This window comes from Mus musculus, chromosome 15 (assembly GCF_000001635.26).
Source record: "Mus musculus strain C57BL/6J chromosome 15, GRCm38.p6 C57BL/6J".
Lineage (NCBI taxonomy): Eukaryota > Metazoa > Chordata > Mammalia > Rodentia > Muridae > Mus > Mus musculus.
The window spans coordinates 44,994,398-45,017,556 of record NC_000081.6 but is presented as its reverse complement, the minus strand read 5'-3'; positions in this window follow the sequence as shown (position 1 = coordinate 45,017,556).

The following is a 23,159-nucleotide window of genomic DNA, read 5'->3' as shown; positions in this document are numbered from 1 at the left end:
AGTTCCAGGACAGCCAAGGCTACATAGAGAAACCCTGTCTCAAAAAACCAACCAAACAGACAGACAAACAAACAAACAAACAACAAAAAAAAAAACCCTATTTTCATCTTAAGGGAAAAACTGAAGACTTTCCATGCTAATTGTGCCTTTAAGGTACATAATGTCAGTTGTCTACATGACATTGTGTCCTTTCTACATATATCTAGATTTTGCTGAGTAATACTATGTCTACTTTTGGGAACTTCCCACCTAACACGTAGAAGCCATTTAACCCAGTCCTGCTGGCAAACCAGCTATAAAGATATTTCTTCAGAAAAACGCCCCAGAATCTTGTCTTTCCGTTCTAGGTAAAGTAAATCCCACAAATTCTATCTTACTAGTTCTTACTTTGAACATAAAAATAATCTCTGGAGTTACAGCTACCATTTTGAGATTATGAGGTGACTAAATGATGAAAAACAGAAGATAGAGACACGGAAAAAGATGAACCATGTGTCTTTTGTCAGTGGGGACACACTTGCTGCCACCACAAGAATCCCTGAACCATAGTGGGCAGTGACGGCTGCACTCTATAGCAGTCACGTGGCACTTCGCCCATCACCATGGCACAGAGAAGAGAACTTGGCAGAAACACTCACTCTTAAAGGTTCCTGCCCCAAAATAGCACAAGCTACATCTGCTCCCATCCCAATGGTTAAAGCACATTACGTAACTATACCTCACATCCAGGAGGAAACTAGCAAAATCATACCATGTGTCAAAAAGGAAGAAAATCAAAACATTGATTAACAGCTTCGATGAACAGTTACAATTTTCCTTATGTGAGGAAAAATATATCCTGTTTGTTGAGTCACTTTGGATTGGATTTCCTATAACTTCTAACCAAAAAAAAAAAAAAAAAAATTAGTCAATAAGCCTTCAAATTGTCTGAATTGCTAAGATTGCCTATGTAAAAGTCTATAAAATTACATAGCATTGTTTTGGTCTTGCTTACACAGCCTTTTCTAGGAAAGACATTTTCACAACAGGCTTCCTGGTATTCTGACATTTACAAGCTTTCTGTCTCTCTTCCATAATGCCTCCTGAGTCACAGAAGCAGGAGCTGTGATGTAAATATATCCATTAGGGCTAGGCTGCCCTTGATCTGTTGATCTCTGCACTGTAACCACTTATGGGTTTCTGTGATTGTCTCCAATTTCTATGAAGGGAAGATTCTATGAAAAGGGGCAGTAGCTACATATATCTGTGTATATAAGAATAAGATTTGAAATGTAGTAAGGAATAATGCTGGTTTGGCAAAGTGGTGGTAGTAGATTATTTTCTAAGGTCCATGATCTCACTATTCTCAGGCAATTGAATGGGTTCTCAAGTACTTTCCAAGTACTATTGTTTTTCTCTTAAGTGGATCTTACATCCTAGTAGACAGCTTTTAGTTACTACCATGCAAGTGCCTAAGTGTCCCTAATTCAGCAATGGGGACTTACCTTAAAGTTCTGAAAGGAGTCACTTGGGCTACCCTGGCAGAAGGAAGTCTCGATATCAAAAGACATCCTAATGTACAGTGAGGAAGTGTCATGAGATCCAACACTAGCCAAGGAATTCTACATAATTTATGACTGCTGGGAGAGGGAAAATTACCCCCTTCCTGGAATGGGCCCCTGTAGTAGTTTAAAAAAGAATGGCTCTCATATAGATTCAGTCTTTAATTCACAGTTTGCGTCACTCTTTGGGAATAATTAAGAAGTATGGCCTTGTTGGAAGGAGTGCATCACTGGGCTAGGAGCTGAGGTTTCAAACACCTACACCATTCCTAGATAGCTCTCCCTGATTCATGGCTTATGGATAAGCTCTCATCTAATGTTCCAGTACCACAGCAGCCAGCAGCTGTGCTCCCCACCATAATTATAACTCTCTGGAGCTGCGAGCCCAAAATTAAAGGCTTTCTTCTATAACTTGCCTAGCTCATGGTGTCTTGTTACAGTAATGGAAAAGTCACTAAGAGAGAATCTAGTACAAAGATGGGGTATTGTTGTGGCCACTCTGGCCATGCTGCTTTGGGATTTCAGGGTGGACCATAGGAAAGATTTTGGAACTTTGGACTAAGAAAGTGCTTGAATACTATAAGCAGGGTTTAACAGACTATTCTATTAAGAGTTTGGAAGAAAGTAGTGCTAAAAGCAATGTAGCTAGGTAAACCCAGCTCAAGAGATTTCATAGTAGAACAATATTAGCAACTGGGCTAGTGGCCATTCTTGAAATATTTTGGCAAATAATGTTGCTTTCTTTTGTGTATGTCAAAAGAATATGCCTCGGGCTAAATTGAAATTTTTAATTAATTTCCTTGCTGGAGGACGTTCCAAGACAGCCTAATATTGATTCTGTCATATGTGTATTAGTAATCATTCCTATGGGAGTGTGCAAGGAAAAGAACAAGCAAGGCAAAAAGAAAAAACACAACATGGAGTTTGAAGCAAAAGAAAGACCACCAGGAAATGTAGAGCTGTAGTCAAGGCTTGTGCTGGAAGAGGTAAGACTAAAGACAGCTGGGTTCTGAAATGAAATAAAGGGAGAGAAAGACAACACCCAAGTAAGCTTTCAACAATTAAAAAAAAAAAAGAAAGAAAAGACCTGAGGACCTTTCTACCCCTAAAACAACACTACAAGGGAAAGTTTCTGCAAATATAGGGGGTCAGGATCCACCCAAGTGATCAGCCAAACTTGATAGGATTGTGCACATGTTCTGACTTTAGAGTCATGCAGGATACACAAGTAAAGGAATCATGGAATCTTCCTTTGCAGTTGAGGAGAGCTTCTGAGTCCACGCATGCAGCAGGGAATTCCTTGAATGGAGATCCTGAGATGCCATTGCATAGAGCTGTGAAACTGAAACCTGGATTACACTGGTAAGCTCAAGATTTTAGAGATGCTAGAACCATAAAACATCTTCCAAAGCAAGTTGTAAACATGAGGTGAAATATCTGCTGTAGGAAGCAGAGGCACAAGGGCAGAGCCATCCAAGCGCTTTGACACGAGGTATGAAATTGTAGAATTTGGAGTATTCCTGTTGGGGGGTTAGACTTGCTTTGGTTCACTATTTAATCACTATGACCCCAGTGCTCTTCTTTAGAATGGCAGTGTACATTCTGTGCCATTATATGTTGCCAGATTATAATTGCTTTTGGCTTTAGGGTGTAACTGTTAGTAAACTGCCTTCCATTTCAGAAGAGACTGGATTTTTAGGAAGTGTTGACTGTGAAAGACAATGGGAATATTTGAAATTGGACTAACTTGCATTTTTGCATTATGAAACAGCCAACAGCCTCTGATGGCCATGGAATGGGACATGATGGCTCAAATAAAAATGCTCTATGTGCTTGAATAGTTGACCTCACGTTGATGGGACTGTCTAGGAAGGATTAGGAGTTGTGGTCTTGTTGGAAAAGGTTTGTCACTGGGGACAGGATTTGAGGTTTCAAAAGATTCACCCACAACCCCAGTGGCTCCTTTCTGCTTCCAAGATGCCACTTTTACTTAATAGAAAGTACTCATCCCCTAACCACATACATACCAACAAAGGTATGTTTTATATTTACATGCTTATATTTTTGTGCACATTAATAATAATCAAATTTTAAAAGCCTAACAATTTGAAAATATGCCACATGGGAGGAGTTGAAGGAAGAGTACCTGGGAGAGACAAAAGGGAAGAAAGGAAATGTAAAAAGCCATATCCTCTTGTTTTACTTAAAAATTTATTTAAAGTAAAGATTATATAACAAAGTAGAATTCAGTTCTATTCAGAAGCATTATAGCTTTTTTATTATTATAATTGACCTTCAAATGATTTCTCTTTGAAGAGAGATTTAATGGTAAGCTCTAAAATCAATGCTTTTCAGTTCTTTTCATTTTTTTAGTAGATTTTTCTTTACTTACATTTTTAATGTTGTCCCCGTTCCTAGTTTTCCCTCCAGAGATGCCCTATCTCCTTGCTTCTCCCCCTGCTCACCATCCCACACATTCCCACTTCCTGGCCCTGGCATTCCCCTACACTGGGGCATCAAGCCTTCACAGAACCAAGGGCCTCTTCTCCCATTGATTACCATAAAGGCCATTCTCTGCTACTTATGCAGTTGGAGCCATGAGTCCCACCATGTGTACTCTTTGGTTGGTGGTTTACTCCCAGAGAGCTCTGGGGGGGTACTGGTTGGCTCATATTGTTGTTCCTCCTATGGGGCTGTAAACCCCTTTAGCTCCTTAAGACCTTTCTCTAGATCCTCCATTGGGGACTCTGTGCTCAGTCCATTAGATGGCTGAGAGCATCCACCTCTGTATTTGTTAGGTAGTGGTAGAGACTCTCAGGAGAGAGCTATACCAGGCTTCAGAAAGTACTTGTTGGCATCCACAATAGTGTCTGGGTTTGGTGACTGTATATGGGATGGAAACCCAGGTGAGGCAGTCTCTGGATGGCCTTTCCTTCAGTTTCTGTTCCACAATTTTTCTCTATAACTCCTTCCACGGGTATTTTGTTCCCCCTTCTAAGAAGGACTAAAATATCACACTTTGATTTGCATTTCCCTGATGACTAAGGATGTTGAACATTTCTTCAGGTGCTTCTCAGCCTTTTGAGATTCCTTAGTTGAGAATTCTTATATTGAAGAATGCTCTGTCTCCCATTTTTATAGGGTTATTTGATTCTCTAAAGTTTAACTTCCTGAGTTCTTTTTATATATTGGATATAAGCCATCTATCAGATATAGCACTGGTAAAGATCTTTTCACAATCTGTTGGTTGCCATTTTGTCCTGTTGACAGTGTTCTTTGCCTTACAGAAGCTTTGCAATTTTATGAGGCCCCATTTGTCAATACTTGATCTTAGAGCATAAGGTGTTGGTGTTCTGTTCAGGAAATTTTCCCCTGTGCCCATGTGGTCAAGGCTCTTACTCACGCTTCCTTTTCTATTAGTTTCCAGGTATCTGGTTTTATTTGGAGGTCCTCATCCACTTAAACTTGAGCTTTGTACAAGGAGATAAAACTGGATTGATGTGCGTTCTTCTACATGCTATCCACCAGTTGAATCAACACCATTTGATGAAAATGTTGTCTTTTTTTCCATTGAATGATTTTAGCACCTTTGTCAAAGATCAAGTGACCATAGGTGTGTGGGTTCATTTCTGGATCTTCAATTTTATTCCATTGATCTACCAGCCTCTCACTGTACCAGTACCATGCAGTTTTAGTACAGCTTAAGGTCAAGGATAGTGGTCCCACCAGAAATTCCTTTATTATTGAGAATAGTTTTCCCTATCCTAGGCTTTTGTTATTCCAAGTGAATTTGCAAATTGCTCTTTCTAACTCTTTGAAGAATTGAGTTGGAATTTTGACAGGATTGCATTGAATCTGTAAATTGCTTTCAGGAAGACGGCCATTTTTTCTTTATTAATCCTGACAATCCAGGAGCATGGGAGATCTTTCTTCTAAGATGTTCTTAAATTTCTTTCTTCATACTTGAAGTACTTGTCATGCAGATATTTCACATACTTAGAGTCACACCAAGGCATTTTATATTATTTGTAACCTTTGTGAAAAGTGTTGTTTCCAGAATTTCTTTGTGTAGAGAAAGGTCACTGATTTGTTTGAGTTCATTTTATATCCAGCTACTGCACTGAAGCTGTTTATCAGGTTTAGGAGTTCTCTGGTGGAATTTTTAGGGTCACTTATATATACTATCATATCATCTGCAAATAGTGATATTTTGACTTCTTCCTTTCCAATTGGTATCCCCTTGATCTCCTTTTGTTGTCGAATTGCTCTGGCTAGGACTTCAAGTACTATACTAAATAGGTAGGGAGAGAGTGGGCAGCCTTGTCTAGTCCCTGATTTTACTAAGATTGCTTCAAGTTTCTCTCCATTTAATTTGATGTTGGCTAATGGTTTGCTGTATATAGCTTTTATTATGTTTAGGTATGGGCCTTGAATTCCTGATCTTTCCAAGACTTTTATCATGAATGGGTGTTGGATTTTGTCAAATGTTTTCTCAGCATCCAATGAAATAATCATATGGTTTTTTCTTTGAGTTTCTTAAAATAGTGGATTATGTTGATGGATTTCCATATATTAAACTATCCCTGCGTCCCTGGGGTGAAGCCTACATAATCATGATGGATGATCCTTTTGATGTGTTCTTGGATTCAGTTTTCAAGAATTTTATTGAGTATTTTTTAATTGATATTCCTAAGGGAAATTTGTCTGACGTTCTCTTTCTTTGTTGGGTCTTTGTGTGGTTTATGTATCAGAGTAATTGTGGCTTCATAGAACGAATTGGATAAAGTACCTTCTGTTTCTATTTTGTGGAACCATTTGAGAAGTATTGGTATTAGGTCTTTGATAGAACTCTGAACTGAACCCATCTGGTCCTGGACTTTTTTGTTTGGGAGACTCTTATTGACTGTTTCTATTTCTTTAGGGGATATGGGATATGGGACTGTTTAGATAATTTATCTGATCCTGATTTAACTTTCATACCTGGTATCTGTCTAGAAAATTGTCCATTTCAACTAGATTTTCCAGTTTTGTTGAATATACACTTCTGTATAGTGTGATGATTTTTTGGATTTCCTCAGTATCTGTTGTTATATCTCCCTTTTCCTTTCTGATTTTGTTAATTAGGATACTGTTTCTGTGCCCTCTGGTTAGTCTGGCTAAGGGTTTATCTATCTTGTTGATTTTCTCAATGAGCCAACTCCTGCTTTAGTTGCTTCTTTGTATAGTTCTGTTTCCACTTGGTTGATTCAGTCCTGAATTTGATTATTTCTTTATGTCCACTCCTCTTGGGTGAATTTGCTTCTTTTTGTTCTAGAGCTTTTAGATGTGCTGTCACGCTGCTATTGTATTCTCTCGTCAGTTTCCCTTTGGAGGCACTCAGAGCCATGAGTTTTCATCTTAGCACTGCTTTCTCTGTGTCCCATAAGTTTGAGTATGTTGTGATTTCATTTTCTTTAAACTCTAAAAGTCTAAAATTTTATTTGATATTAGAATGGCTACTCCAGCTGGTTTCTTGGGACCATTTGCTTGGAGAATTGTTTTCCAGCCTTCTACTTTGAGGTTGTGTCTGTCTTTGTCACTCTGGTGCTTTTCCTGTACGCAGCAAAATGTTGGGTCATTTTTATGTTTCCAGTTGTTAGTCTATGTCTTTTTATTGGGGAATTAAGTTAATTGATATTAAGAAATGTTAATGAAAAATGATTGTTGCTTCCTGTTATTTTTGTTGTTATAAGTGGATTTTTTGTGTGTGTGCCTATCTTCCTTTTGATTTGTTAAAATATTATTTTCTTGTTTTTTCTAAGGTGTAGTTTCCCTCCTTTTGTTGGAGTTTTCCATTTATTATCCTTTGAAGAGCTGGATGTGTGAAGAGATATTGTGTAAACTTGTTTTTGTCATAGAATATCTTGGTTTCTCCATCTACAGGAATTGAGAGTTTTGCTGGGTATATTAACCTAGGCTGGCATGTGACATCTGCCCAGGATCTTCTGGCTTTCATAATCATTGGTGTGAAGTCTGGTGTAATTTTGATAGGTGTGCCTTTATATGTTACTTGACTTTTTCCCTTACTGCTTTTAATATTGTTTTGTGCATTTGATGTTTTGATTATTATGTGACAGGAGGAATTTCTTTTCTGGTTCAATCTATTTGGTGTTCTGTAGGCTTCTTGTATGTTTGTAGGCATCTCTTTCTTTGGATTAGAAAGGTTTTCTTCTATAATTTTGTTGACAATAGTTATTAACCCTTTAAGTTGGGAATCTGTGCTCTCTTCTATACCTATTATCCTTAAGTTTGATCTTCTCATTTTGTCCTAGATTTTCTGGATGTTTTGGGTTAGGATCCTTTTGCATTTTGCATTTTCTTGGACTGTTGTGTCAATGTTTCCTCTTCTGTGAATGAGATTCTTTCTTCTATTTCTTGGATTCTGCTGGTAATTCTTGCATCTATGACTCCTGATATCTTTCCTAGGTTTTCTATCTCCAGAGTTTTCTCCCTTTATGATAACTTTATTGGTTCTACTTCCATTTTTATTTTTTTTTCCATTTTTTATTAGGTATTTAGCTCATTTACATTTCCAATGCTATGCCAAAAGTCCCCCATAACCCCCCCCCACTCCCCTACCCACCCACTCCCCATTTTTGGCCCTGGCGTTCCCCTGTACTGGGGCATATAAAGTTTGCAAGTCCAATGGGCCTCTCTTTCCAATGATGGCTGACTAGGCCATCTTTTGATACATATGCAACTAGAGACAAGAGCTCCGGGATACTGCTTAGTTCATATTGTTGTTCCACCTATAGGGTTGCAGTTCCCTTTAGTTCCTTGGGTGCTTTCTCTAGTTCCTCCATTGGGGGCCCTGTGGTCCATTCAATAGCTGACTGTGAGCATCCGCTTCTGTGTTTGCTAGGCCCTGGCATAGTCTCACAAGAGACAGCTATATCTGGGTCCTTTCAGCAAAATCTTGCTAGTGTATACAATGGTGTCAGAGTTTGGAAGCTGATCATGGGATGGATCTCTGGATATGGCAATCACTAGATGGTCCATCCTTTCGTCACACTTCCAGATTTTGTCTCTGTAACTCCTTCCATGGGTGTTTTCTTTCCTATTCTAAGAAGGGGCAAAGTGTCCACACTTTGGTCTTCGTTCTCTTGAGTTTAATGTTTTTAGCAAATTATATCTTATATCTTGGTTATCCTAAGTTTCTGGGCTAATATCCACTTATCAGTGAGTACATATTGTGAGAGTTCCTTTGTGATTGGGTTACCTCACTCAGGATGATGCCCTCCAGGTCCATCCATTTGGCTAGGAATTTCATAAATTCATTCTTTTTAATAGCTGAGTAGTACTCCATTGTGTAAATGTACCACATTTTCTGTGTCCATTCCTCTGTTGAGGGGCATCTGGGTTCTTTCCAGCTTCTGGCTATTATAAATAAGGCTGCTATGAACATAGTGGAGCATGTGTCCTTCTTACCAGTTGGAGCATCTTCTGGATATATGCCCAGAAGAGGTATTGCTGGATCTTCCAGTAGTACTATGTCCAATTTTCTGAGGAACCGCCAGACTGATTTCCAGAGTGGTTGTACAAGCTTGCAATGCCACCAACAATGGAGGAGTGTTCCCCTTTCTCCACATCCTCGCCAGCATCTGCTGTCACCTGAATTTTTTATCTTAGCCATTCTGACTGGTGTGAGGTGGAATCTCAGGGTTGTTTTGATTTGCATTTCCCTGATGATTAAAGATGTTGAACATTTTTTCAGGTGCTTCTCTGCCATTCAGTATTCCTCGGGTGAGAAATCTTTGTTCAGTTCTGAGCCCCATTTTTTAATGGGGTTATTTGATTTTATGGAGTCTACCTTCTTGAGTTCTCTATATATATTGGATATTAGTCCCTGTCCAATTTGGGATAGGTAAAGATCCTTTCCCAATCTGTTGGTGGTCTTTTTGTCTTATTGACGGTGTCTTTTGCCTTGCAGAAGCTTTGCAATTTTATGAGGTCCCATTTATCGATTCTCGATCTTACAGCACAAGCCATTGCTGTTCTATTCAGGAATTTTTCCCCTGTACCCATATCTTTGAGGTTTTTCCCTACTTTCTCCTCTATAAGTTTCAGTGTCTCTGGTTTTATTTGGAGATCCTTAATCCACCTAGATTTGCCCTTAGTACAAGGAGATAGAACTGGATCAACTCGAAATCTTCTACATGATAACAGCCAATTGTGCCAGCACCATTTGTTGAAAATGCTGTCTTTTTTCCACTGGATGGTTTTAGCTCCCTTGTCAAAGATCAAGTGACCATAGGTGTGTGGGTTCATCTCTGGGTCTTCAATTCTGTTCCATTGGTCTACTTGTCTGTCATTATACCAGTACCATGCAGTTTTGATCACAATTGCTCTGTAGTACATCTTTAGGTCGGGCATGGTGATTCCACCAGAGGTTCTTTTATCCTTGAGAAGAGTTTTTGCTATCCTAGGTTTTTTTTTATTCCAGATGAATCTGCCCTTTCTAATTCCTTGAAGAATTGAGTTGGAATTTTGATGGGGATTGCATTGAATCTGTAGATTGCTTTTGGCAAGACAGCCATTTTTACTATATTGATCCTGCCATCCATGAGCATGGGACATCTTTCCATCTTCTGAGATCTTCTTTAATTTCTTTCTTCAGAGACTTGAAGTTCTTGTCATAGAGATCTTTCACTTCCTTAGTTAGAGTCACGCCTAGGTATTTTATATTATTTGTGGCTATTGAGAAGGGTGTTGTTTCCCTAATTTCTTTCTCAGCCTGTTTGTCCTTTGTGTAGAGAAAGGCCATTGACTTGTTTGAGTTAATTTTATATCCAGCTACTTCACTGAAGCTGTTTATCAGGCTTAGGAGTTCTCTGGTGGAATTTTTAGGGTCACTTATATATACTATCATATTATCTGCAAAAAGTGATATTTTGACTTCTTCCTTTCCAATTTGTATCCCCTTGATCTCCTTTTGTTGTCTAATAGCTCTGGCTAGGACTTCAAGTACAATGTTGAATAGGTAGGGAGAGAGTGGACAGCCTTGTCTGGTCCCTGATTTTAGTGGGATTGCTTCCAGCTTCTCACCATTTACTTTGATGCTGGCTACTGGTTTGCTGTAGATTGCTTTTATCATGTTTAGGTATGGGCCTTGAATTCCTGATCTTTCCAAGACTTTTATCATGAATGGGTGTTGGATTTTGTCAAATGCTTTCTCAGCATCTAACGAGATGATCATGTGGTTTTTGTCTTTGAGTTTGTTTATATACTGGATTACGTTTATGGATTTCCATATATTGAACCATCCCTGCATCCCTGGGATGAAACCTACTTGGTCAGGATGGATGATTGTTTTGATGTGTTCTTGGATTCGCTTAGCAAGAAATTTATTGAGGATTTTTGCATCAATATTCATTAAGGGATATTGGTCTGAAGTTCTCTATCTTTGTGGGGTCTTTTTGTGGTTTAGGTATCAGAGTAATTGTGGCTTCATAGAATGAGTTGGGTCGAGTACCTTCTGTTTCTAGTTTGTGGAATAGTTTGTGAAGAACTGGGATTAGATCTTCTTTGAAGGTCTGATAGAACTCTGCACTAAACCCATCTGGTCCTGGGCTTTTTTTTGGTTGGGAGACTATTAATGACTGCCTCTATTTCTTTGGGGGATATCGGGCTGTTTAGATCATTAACCTGATCTTGATTCAACTTTGGTACCTGGATTCTGTCTAGAAACTTGTCCATTTCATCCAGGTTCTCCAGTGTTGGTGAGTATAGCCTTTTGTAGAAGGATCTGATGGTGTTTTGGATTTCCTCAGGCTCTGTTGTTATGTCTCCCTTTTCATTTCTGATTTTGTTAATTAGAATGCTTTCCCTGTGCCCTCTAGTGAGTCTGGCTAATGGTTTGTCTATCTTGTTGATTTTCTCAAAGAACCAGCTCCTCAATTGGTTGATTCTCTGAATAGTTCTTCTTGTTTCCACTTGGTTGATTTCGCCCCTGAGTTTGATTATTTCCTGCCTTCTACTCCTCTTGGGTGAATTTGCTTCCTTTTCTTCTAGAACTTTTAGGTGTGTTGTCAAGCTGCTAATGTATGCTCTCTCTAGTTTCTTTTTGGAGGCACTCAGAGCTATGAGTTTTCCTCTTAGAAATGCTTTCATTGTGTCCCATAAGTTTGGGTATGAAGTGGTTTCATTTTCATTGAACTCTAAGAAGTCCTTAATTTCTTTCTTTATTCCTTCCTTGACCAAGGTATCATTGAGAAGAGTGTTGTTCAGTTTCCATGTGAATATTGGCTTTCTGTTATTTATTTTGTTATTGAAGATCAGCCTTAGTGCATGGTGATCTGTTAGGATACATGGGACAATTTCAATATTTTTGAATCTGTTGAGGCCTGTTATGTGACCTATTATGTGGTCAATTTTGGAGAAGGTCCCGTGAGGTGCTGAGAAGAAGGTATATCCTTTTGTTTTAGGATAAAATGTTCTGTAGATATCTGTCAGATCCATTTGTTTCATCACTTCTGTTAGTTTCAGTGTGTCCCTGTTTAGTTCCTGTTTCCATGATCTGTCCATTGGTGAAAGTGGTGTGTTGAAGTCTCCCACTATTATTGTGTGAGGTGCAATGTGTGCTTTGAGCTTTACTAAAGTTTCTTTAATGAATGTGGCTGCCCTTGCATTTGGAGCATAGATATTCAGAATTGAGAGTTCCTCTTGGAGGATTTTACCTTTAATGAGAATGAAGTGCCCCTCCTTGTCTTTTTTGATGACTTTGGGTTGGAAGTCAATCTTATCAGATATTAGGATGGCTACTCCAGCTTGTTTCTTCATACCATTTGCTTGGAAAATTGTTTTCCAGCCTTTCATTCTGAGGTAGTGTCTATCTTTTTCTCTGAGATGAGTTTCCTGTAAGCAGCAAAATGTTAGGTCTCGTTTGTGTAGCCAGTTTGTTAGTCTACTTCTTTTTATTGGGGAGTTGAGACCATTGATGTTAAGAGATATTAAGGAAAAGTAATTGTTGCTTCCTGTTATTTTTGTTGTTAAAGTTGGCATTCTGTTCTTGTGGCTGTCTTCTTTTAGGTTTGTTGAGGGATTACCTTCTTATTTTTTCTAGGGCGTTGTTCCCGTTCTTGTATTGGTTTTTTTTTTTTTTTTCTGTTATTATCCTTTGAAGGGCTGGATTCGTGGAGAGATAATGTGTGAACTTGGTTTTGTCGTGGAATACTTTGGTTTCTCCATCTATGGTAATTGAGAGTTTGGCTGGGTATAGTAGCCTGGGCTGGAATTTGTGTTCTCTTAGTGTCTGTATAACATCTGTCCATGCTCTTCTGGCTTTCATAGTCTCTGGTGAAAAATCTGGTGTAATTCTGATAGGCTTGCCTTTATATGTTACTTGACCTTTTTCCCTTACTGCTTTTAGTATTCTATCTTTATTTAGTGCACTTGTTGTTCTGATTATTATGTGTCAGGAGGAATTTCTTTTCTGGTCCAGTCTATTTGGAGTTCTGTAGGCTTCTTGTATGTTCATAGGCATCTCTTTGTTTAGATTTGGGAAGTTTTCTTCAATAATTTTGTTGAAGATGTTTGCTGGTCCTTTGAGTTGAAAATCTTCATTTTCATCCACTCCTATTATCCATAGGTTTGATCTTCTTATTGTATCCTGGATATCCTGGATATTTTGAGTTAGGATCTTTTTGCATTTTCCATTTTCTTTGATTGTTGTGCCGATGTTCTCTATGGAATCTTCTGCACCTGAGTTTCTCTCTTCCATCTCTTGTATTCTGTTGCTGATGCTCAAATCTATGGTTCCAGATTTCTTTCCTAGGGTTTCTATCTCCAGTGTTGCCTCACTTTGAGTTTTCTTTATTGTGTCTAATTCCCTTTTTAGGTCTAGTATGGTTTTGTTCATTTCCATCACCTGCTTGTATTTTTTTCCTCTTTTTCTGTAAGGACTTCTACCTGTTTGATTGTGTTTTCCTGTTTTTCTTTAAGGACTTGTAACTCTTTAGCAGTGTTCTCCTGTATTTCTTTAAGTGATTTATTAAAGTCCTTCTTGATGTCCTCTACCATCATCATGAGATATGCTTTTAAATCTGGTTCTAGGTTTTCGGGTGTGTTGGGGTGCCCTGAACTGGGCGAAGTGGGAGTGCTGGGTTCTGATGACGGTGAGTGGTCTTGGTTCCTGTTAGTAAGATTCCTATGTTTACCTTTCGCCATCTGGTAATCTCTGGAGTTAGTAGTTATAGTTGACTCTGTTTAGAGATTGTTCTTCTAGTAATTCTGTTACAGTCTATCAGCAGACCTGGAAGACAGATTCTCTCCTCTGAGTTTCAGTGCTCAGAGCACTCTCTCCTGGCAAGCTCTCTTACAGGGAAGGTGCGCAGATATCTTGTGTTTGGACCTCCTCCTGGCCGAAGAAGAAGGCCCAAAACAGGACCTTTCTCAGAAGCTGTGTTGCTTTGGCAGGTCCCAGAAGCTGTCCGGTTCTCTGGCGCACCCTTTCACCTGTTCAGACTAATTTCCTAAGTTCTGCGGAGTCCCGGAACCAAGATGGTGACTGCTGCTGCTGAGGCTGAGGCCGCCTCCCGAGCCAGGCGGACACCTGTCCTCTGGTCTGGATGGTGGCCGGCTGTCTGCGGCCCGCTAAGGGTGCTGCCTCAGCGGCTCTGTGCTTCCGCCTGTCCCAGAAGCTGTCCGGTTCTCTGTTGCACCCTCTCACCTGTACAGACTGAATTCCTAAGTTCTGCAGAGTCCCGGCACCAACCTACTTCCATTTTTAAATCTGAGATGGTTTTGTTCATTCTTTTCACCTTTTTGATTGTGTTTTCCTGTAATTCCTTAAGGGATATTTTTGTGTTTCCTCTTTAAGTGCTTCTACCTGTTTACCTTTGTTCTGTATTTCTTTAAGGGAGTTACTCATGTCCTTCTTAAAATCCTCTATCAGCACTATGAGATGTGATTTTTGATCCACATCTTGCTTTTCAGGTGTGTTGGAGTTTCCAGGACTTGCTGTTCTGGGAGAACTGGGTTCTGATGATTCTAGGTAGCCTTGGTTTCTATTGGTAATATTCTTTCATCTGCCTTTCACCATCTGGTTATCTCTGGTGTTAGATGGTCTTGCTATCTCTGGCTGGAAGTTGTCCCTCCTGTAGGTCTATAAGCCTGGGAGAGCAGTTCTCTCCTGGTGGACCTTCCGTACAGAGGGCGAATAGCCACAGCTCTGGGTGCAGAAGGTGACTGAAAGGACCTTGTCTCATCTGCTCCACTGTTCCTGTGCCCTGTGTGTTCCTAGCTGCCCAGTTCTAGACAGTTATTGTAGAGAAATTGGCAATCTCACCTCCAAGCCCTGGAGTGAAAGCACTCCTAGGAGAACATCTCTCTCCCAGCAGAACCCATGCACAGCAGGCTTTGAAACAAACTCAGCTCCTGGGTACAGATGGTAGACCAGAAGTGCTCCTGGCTGAGCCCCACTCCAGACAGTTTTTGGAGAGTGGAAATCTCACCTTTTGGCCCAGGAGTATGAGCACTCCTGGGAGAACAGCTCTCTCTTTGTGGGGAAGCCATGCACAGTGGGCTGTGGAACAGCCTAGCTCCCAGGTGCAGATGGCAGACTGGAAGCAATGTTTTCATTTATCCTTTGCTGTAATTGAAAACTGGAGTTTTGTCTTTGGACTTTGTATATTAGTTCTATAATGAAGAACTATTCTAGAATTATTAGGAATAATTAATTCATTAAATCATCACAGTTATAAAGATTCAGTCTTTTAGAGATATTTTGGCAGATAAGAGTGAAATTATCTAGCTTTGAAAGTATAAAATATCTCTAAATTTGTCCTATCTAGAACATCGATTAGAATGATGCTCTTTGGGTCTCACAAATTCCCTATATGGCATATACTGTTATACACATAAAACACATTAGAAATTGAGCCTTATTAAGCTTAAATTATTTGATGTGGATATGGCTCAATAGAAGAGAGCTCCCAGGGCATGTATGGGAGCCTGACTTTAAACCCCATCACAGATAAATCATTTAAAATGTTAATTTATTAATCCCACTGGAATAATAAATGGTACACTCATGATTGAACCCTGTATCCAACCACAAATCACAATCACAAGCTAAGTAATACTAATCTTCTACATTCGAGAAGGATTTTCCACATCACTGGTGACCTTTTGTTAAGTGCTAAATCTTGTTTGTACTGCTTCAAAATCATATTTTAATTTAGCTTTTAAATCCTCATTTTCTAACTCCAACGCCTGCTCTTTCAAACCTACACTCTACTGCCTCTCTTGTACTTAGGAAACAAAATTAACTTCACAGAGAAGAACATCTAAACTAGTCATCAGAAGAACGTATCATCTAGAAGATTGAATAAAGCTCAAAAAGAACATGGCTTACAACATCAGATGTCATTTTAAGACCCAGATACAGAGCATTACAAAACGTGAGGCACAATAGAACACAGCTACTCTCTGTCTACTCAAGGTTCTTTCTTATTCAACCAGGTTTTACCCAAACACCCATAGGAGCATAAATTTGTTTTTCTATCCTATGCATTATGAACTGTAAGGTATGCTCTAAGGCATTCTAATTTGTGATGTTCAATATCCACAGAAACACAGTACTTGGAGCCTGTCTTTCAGTCTACAGGAAAGCTGGTGTAATGATAACACAATCACTTAGTGACATGTTATGAAAGCACCTACAATGACATTTGGTGGTGGGTGAAAGAGGGTCAGCTGCAGGGAATCTTTCTTTCTTTCTTTCCTTACTTACTTAAGTACTTACTTTTACTTATGTGTGTGCATGTGAGTGTGTGCCATGACACTTTTTTGGAGGTCAGAAGACAACTTGATAGAATTCATTCTCTCATTTCTATACAAATCCCAGGAATTCCACCTATCTCAGCAGACTTGGCAGTAAGCCCCTTTATATGCTGACCCATCTGAGCCTAACATGAGTTGATTTATGAAATACAAATTAAGTAATATTTTTCCCTTCTTAACCTTCTTTGATATTATTCCAAAGAACTTTTACTGATGCCATGGAGTCTATCTATATAACATCTTTCTCACCTCTTTTCTATTCACTGTAATTTAACACTGTCTCAAGAAAACACAAGGACTTTGTGATTCTAGGTCAGTGGTTTTCAACCTGTAGGTCACAACCCCTTTGGTAAACCTCTATCTGTGGGGCTGTGGGTGTGGGGTAAAGAGGGGAGAGAACCAGTGACCTGTCATGGTAGATACAGCAGGACTGCCACACGCTTTCCACACAGCCACAGGTTGGGCATCTGGCTATGGGAAGCCACAGAATCCCAGCTAGGTGGGGGATGGACAAAGGGCAGCCCAAGGTACCAGGATCTCAGCCTTGGGCATACCATGCTGGATACTGCAGAAGAGCTGAGAACAAAATGGGGTTCCCTGGGTCAGGTCAGTTAGACCCAGGGCTGAAGGGAGGAGAGGATAGGGGGAGAGAGAGTTTGATGGTTCCCACGTGGGCAAGAGTCCTTGGTCCAGCCCATGACTGGAGCATAAGAAGACCTTCTGGCGGGAGGTTAGACATGGCTTGTTAGGAGAAAGCCTATCCCATCATTTAAGCATGGTGAGCCTTGATGAGCTGAGACAGTCTATGGTTTTAGAGCCTTATTGTAGAAAGACAGGGGGGAAAGAGAGAAGGTAGAAAGAGAGAGGCCGGCAATGGCAAGATGGAGAGAGGGGGAAAGGAAAGAGAAAGAGAGAAAGAGAGCTACAGAGAGTAAGAAAGGTGAAAGCTTAAAGAGAGCAAGGAGGGGCCAAGCAGCCCCTCTTATAGTGGGATGAACTATCTTGCTGTTGCCAGGTAACTTGTGGAGGAGCATACCTGGCTATAGTCAAGTAACTGTGGGGGTGGAGTCTAGCCAGAATGCCAGAAGCTTAAGACATTGTCTGCATGACTGATAGTCACAGAATTTTGGAGTGGAGGCTCTGTGATATCAGGCACCTGACTCTGAGAATGTGGTTCATTTTTTCCATCCCTTGTACAGTTCTCTACTGGATCACTGGAGTAAGCCTCATTCAACCAAATAAGCTGCCTATCACAGTCCCACATCTATCTCCAAAGATATTTACATCATAATTCATAAGAGAGGCAAAATTACAGTTGTAAAGTAGCAACAGAAATAATCTTATGGTTGGGGCTTACCACAACCCGAGGAACTATATTAAAGGAGGAAGCATTAGGAAGTCTGAGAACCGCTACTCAGGTCTTTGCTCATTCATTTTCTTCACCTGTAATGCAATGTCTTCAGACTTCTTTAAGGAGTTTTCATTTTCATTCTTCAGACTACAGGGAAATGTCATTTTCACAGAAAGGCCTTTACTCAATCTTCTCTCTGCTTTATCACAATAAAAGAAATGATCACATTCATTTCCTCACATTGTTTTTAACTGCCTCTGTCACCTCAAATATTATCTCTATGAGACCTTACAACCTTCACTGAATATCTAATGTCTAAAAGTGTGCATACACACAACCTCAGTAAAGGAACATTTATTGACAAATTATACTAATTAATATGTAAGCTATTAGCCTCTGTAAATTTGTTCTCAGCAAAGAAGAATGTTGAAATATCCATTTGAGCCAAAATTCAAGTCATATAGAAGAAGAAGCATTTGTGTCACAGCTGATGTTAGCAATTGTTTTATACTAGCTCAAATCCTAACCCCACACTTCTCATTTCAGCAACTGCTATGAAATTAGAGAATATTTGCCAAACTAATCTACATAAAGACTTTGACAATGCATTTTTTCTAAGATTTCCTTGATCAAGAGCTTCCTTCAAAAAACTAAACATACAAATAAAAATAAAAAACAAAATAGCACATGATTTTTGTTTGGTTTACCCTCTGTTTTTATGGACCTACATTAACATATAATTTCTTGCACAAGGCATTGTGTTATGTCCCAAACAATGTGAAAAACCAGGGCAGAAGTATGACATATCATGCAAATAAATAAATGTCTACTTAGAAAAAATATGTCATGCCCAAGATTTTAAATACATATTCTATGAACAATTTGAAATCTACCTCGAGAACTAAACAGGGAAGTAAATATGCTTGTTAGAAAAGCTATTTTGATGATAATGTGAACACTTAATTAGAAGAGTGAAGCCAGGGGTTATGTAAACCACTGGGATATACAACTAATAATGAGTGATTCAATGTCACAAATGAAAATAAAGATAAGGGGTTGGGGAATGGCTGTGTCAGTAATGTAAAGCTCTATACAAACATGTGGATTAGAGCAGATTCTAATCTAAAAATATGCACTTTAAAAAATCAGACACCCCAGTTTCTAGCTATTACAAAGGAAACTGTTATGAGCACAGCTGAGTAAGCATCCTTGTAGGATGGTGGAACATCTTTTGGATATATGTCTACGACTGTTATAGCTGGATTTTGAGATAGAACTATTTGCAATTTTCTAAGAAACTGCCAAATTGATTTCCAGAATGGTTGTACAAGTTTGCACTCGCATCAACAATGACAGAGTGTTCCCCTTGCTCATATTCTTGCCAGCATGTGATGTTCCTCAACTGAAGAATGTTTTTTTTTTAAATGTGGTTCATTTACACAATGGAATACTACTCAGCTACTAAAAACAAAGGCATCATGAATTCTGCAGGCAAATGAATAGAACTGGAAAAACTGTCATCCTGAATAAGATAACCAAGACCCAAAAGGACATATATGGTATATACCCACTTATCAGTGGATATAAGACATAAATTAAAGGTTAACTACACAACATACCCAATGACACCAAATAACAAAGAGGGCCCAAGGGAGATGCTTGAATCTTCTTCAGAATGGGAAATAAAATAGATACTGGAAGTGGCTGGAGGGAGGAAACTGGGTGGGAGAGTGGATGGGGAGATGAGCAGGGTCAGGGTGTGGAGTGCAGATCAGATGTAGGGAGAGCAAGGAAGAGAGAATGGAAATTCATGGTGAGACCAGGCAATTGGTAGGACATACCAGAGACACAGGGCCTATGGGGACAAATTTAGTTGAGACTTCTAGGAGTGGGGGATATAGATCCTGAAGTAGCCACTTCGTGTAGCCAGGAGGGACTTACAGTGGAGGGATAAGGACATCAACCCACCCCCAAAATTTTGACCCAAAGTATGTCCTGCCTACAAGCTGTACAAAGACAAAGATCGAGCAGAGATGGAGGGAATACCCAAACAATGACTGCCCCAAGTTGATACCCATACATGGGCAAGAAACAATACTTGATAGTATTGATACTCTGTTGTGCTTGCAGACAGGAGCCTAGCAAAATTGCCCTCGGAGAGGCTCCATGTATCAGTCAGTGAAAACAGATGCAGAGACCCAGAGCTCAACATTAGCTAGAGTTTAAGGTGTCTTGTGGAAGAATTGGAGGAAGGATTGAGGGCCCTGAAAAAATAGGGACACCATAGGAAGTACAACAACTAACCTGGACAGTTGAGGGCTCCCATAGACTGAATCACCAACCAAAAAGTGAATCCAGGATGGAGCTAGGCCCCCTGAACCTTTATATCAGACTCACAACTTGGTTTTCATGCTGGTCTCCAACATCAGGATCAGGCTTATCCCTTAATCTGTTGTTTGACTACAGGAACCTAACATAATTGTCCCCTGAGAAGCCCCACCCAGAAACCAATGGAAAGAGATGTAGAGACAACCAAACATTAGAGAGAGACTGAGGAGTCTTATTGAAGAGTTGGGGGAAGGACTGAGAGACCAAAAGAGGACAGGGACTCTATAGCAAGACTAACAGAGTCAACTAACCTAGACCCTTGCGGACTCCCAGAGACTGAACCACCAACCAAAGAGCAATCACAGGCTGGACCTAGGCCCTCTGGACATATGTAACAGATGTGCAGCTTGGTTTTCATGCAGGTACCCCAACAACTGGAGTGGGACCTGTCTCTGACTCTCTTATCTGTCTATGGATCCCATTCCCCTGCATGAGGGGGTACTGGGAGGAGAGGATGCTGTACATTGGGGTGTAAAGTGATTTTTAAACACACACACACATACAGAGAGAGAGAGAGAGAGAGAGAGAGAGAGAGAGAGAGAGAGAGAACAAAAAAGTTCCCTGAATGCTTATAATCCCAGCAGTGGAGTGGTAGAAAGAGGTAAATACCTGTGCTCACTGTCCAGCATGTTTACCCTACTTAGCAAGCTTTAAGTAAATGTGAAATTCTTTCTCAAAACACAAGTTAAAAGGCTCCAGGGAAACAACATCCCAGGGTTCCCTCTGGCTTCCAACTGCACACAGGAGCACAGGTGCACCCCATCACACATACATACATGAATACATGAGCAGAACAAGGGAAGAAAAACACATGAAAAAAAAAAGAAAAAGTAAAAAGGTTATACTGCCTCCCAGATGAATGGTGATATTCTGAGGACTTTGGAGCAAGACAAGTGACCTTTACTTGTCTCACTGCAGGTGTCAAAACAGCCACAGTGGGTCTCACCTGTTAGTTCAATTGTTTGCAATGATGAGTATACAATTCCTAAAAGAATTGGCATGATGGAATTTACAAAACTATGGCACCTGGTTCCTCACAACAACCACAAAATTAGTACTGATTTCTTTTAGCATTTCAGAATGCATTTGTGTACTCCCAATTTATGCACTCTGCATCAAACAGAAACCAAATGGAAAAGCACTAAGACCTCCAATGATGCTCTCTCAAACTGGTAATCCATACTAACACTATAAAAACAATGTATTTTCCTTAAAGGTAAATGTTAGTATGTTTACTTAGTGTCACATGTTATTTGAAAAGTGTAACTTTCCACTTTATTTCACATGTAGGGAAACGAGAGAGAGGTGGGGTGATCAGAGATAGGTGGAGCGATCAGTTTACTCATTAAGCTATAGAGATGATGTGATAAGTAAAGGTGAAGGCTGGGACCTCCAGGCACCTCCCAGTCTGCCAGACAAATGGAACTGATTCTGGGTCAGGTCACTGACTAGAGAAGGCCAGAAATGACTAAAGTCTTGCTTTGTTCACTAGTAACAGTTGCTTATTAAATCTCACTGAGATCAAAAAATGATGTCCTTGGGGCTGGAGAGGTGGATGCCTCAGTGGTTCAGAGCACTAACTGCTCTTTCAGAAGTCCTAAGTTAAATTCCCAGCAACCATATGGTAGCTCACAAATTATCTGCAATAGGATCTGATTCCTTCTTCTTGTATGTCTGAGTACATTAATAAAAAAGGAAAACCATATAAAAAATGATGTCCTAAATCTTGCCAAGATCAAAAATATGAAGACCTTCCTACTTACTTACCTATGGCAAGCAAGAGCAAATTTGTAAACTGAAACAAAATATAGTTTTTAATATGAATGAATAGTGATTTGTTAGTAATTTCATTTTATTTTAGTAGGAACAGGAAAATCTAAATACAATATTGAAAAGTCAGACAAAACTCAATTATACAATGTGGACCAATTACAGAGAAATGTTACAACTGAATCCACTGTAAAGCTGGCTGACCTTTACAATCTCTGATTATATTGACTTAATAGAGTGCTAACAGTAATTCCTTAAAATGGCATAGTGAAATGGTATTGTATTACATAAAGTCTCCACTTGTCTCAAATGTACTCATTTGTCATGATAAACACATTCTTAATGGGTAAGTTTCCATATATTTGTGAAGTGAATCACTATCTCAAGATATTCATTTCTCTGCTTCTGACACAAGAGCCTCTGTTGGCCTCACAACAGATATGAAAACGACAAGAAAATATCTCCACCCCACACCACAATTATATATGTCATTATGCTTTAGAACTAAAACTGAGGTCTGAAAAGAACTGCTAAGTACTGTTCTATGGTTGTTCTTATGAATAAAGTTTTATTAGAACACAGGTAAAGCAAACATTTATGTACTCTCTATGACTGTGTTTCCACTACAGTGTGTGACTTGTTGGGACACAGAACACAGCAACCATAAAGTCTAAAGTTTGATTGGTGCTCTAGTGGTTTACGGTAGTTTGCCTACCTAATTTCCTTCAAGCTCTTAAAATAAATACTGATCATGCTGACCTGTGGTCATCAAAGAATTGCTACCAAGATAGTTACAAAACTTTGATAATATATAACATACATTTCTCTTAATCTGTAAGGTTCTCTTCAAATCTTAAAATATGGAGAAGCAAGTGATTTGAATTTTCTAAGAAATAGACTGACTTACTCATTGCTGTGATAAGTACCCTGACAGAGCAGCTTAAGGTAGAAAGTTTTAATTTAACTTATAGTTCCATAGGGACACAGTTCTCCAAGGGAGAGAAGACCTGGTGTCAGGGACAAGAAACTGACTGGTCACATTGCATCCACACTCAGGAAGTAGAGAGTAAACCTGGAATTGAGACAGTTATTAAGATCCAAGACCCATCCCTAGTAATCCAATTTCCGCAGTGAGGCTTTACCTTGTAAGGGATCCACAGGTTCCCAAATAGTACCATAAGCTGGGGACTAGATGTTTAAAGATGCAGTCTATGTAAGACATTTCCCATTCAAACCTGAACATAGACAATCACAGATTTTAAGTATGCGTGTGGAAAATTACCCATTTT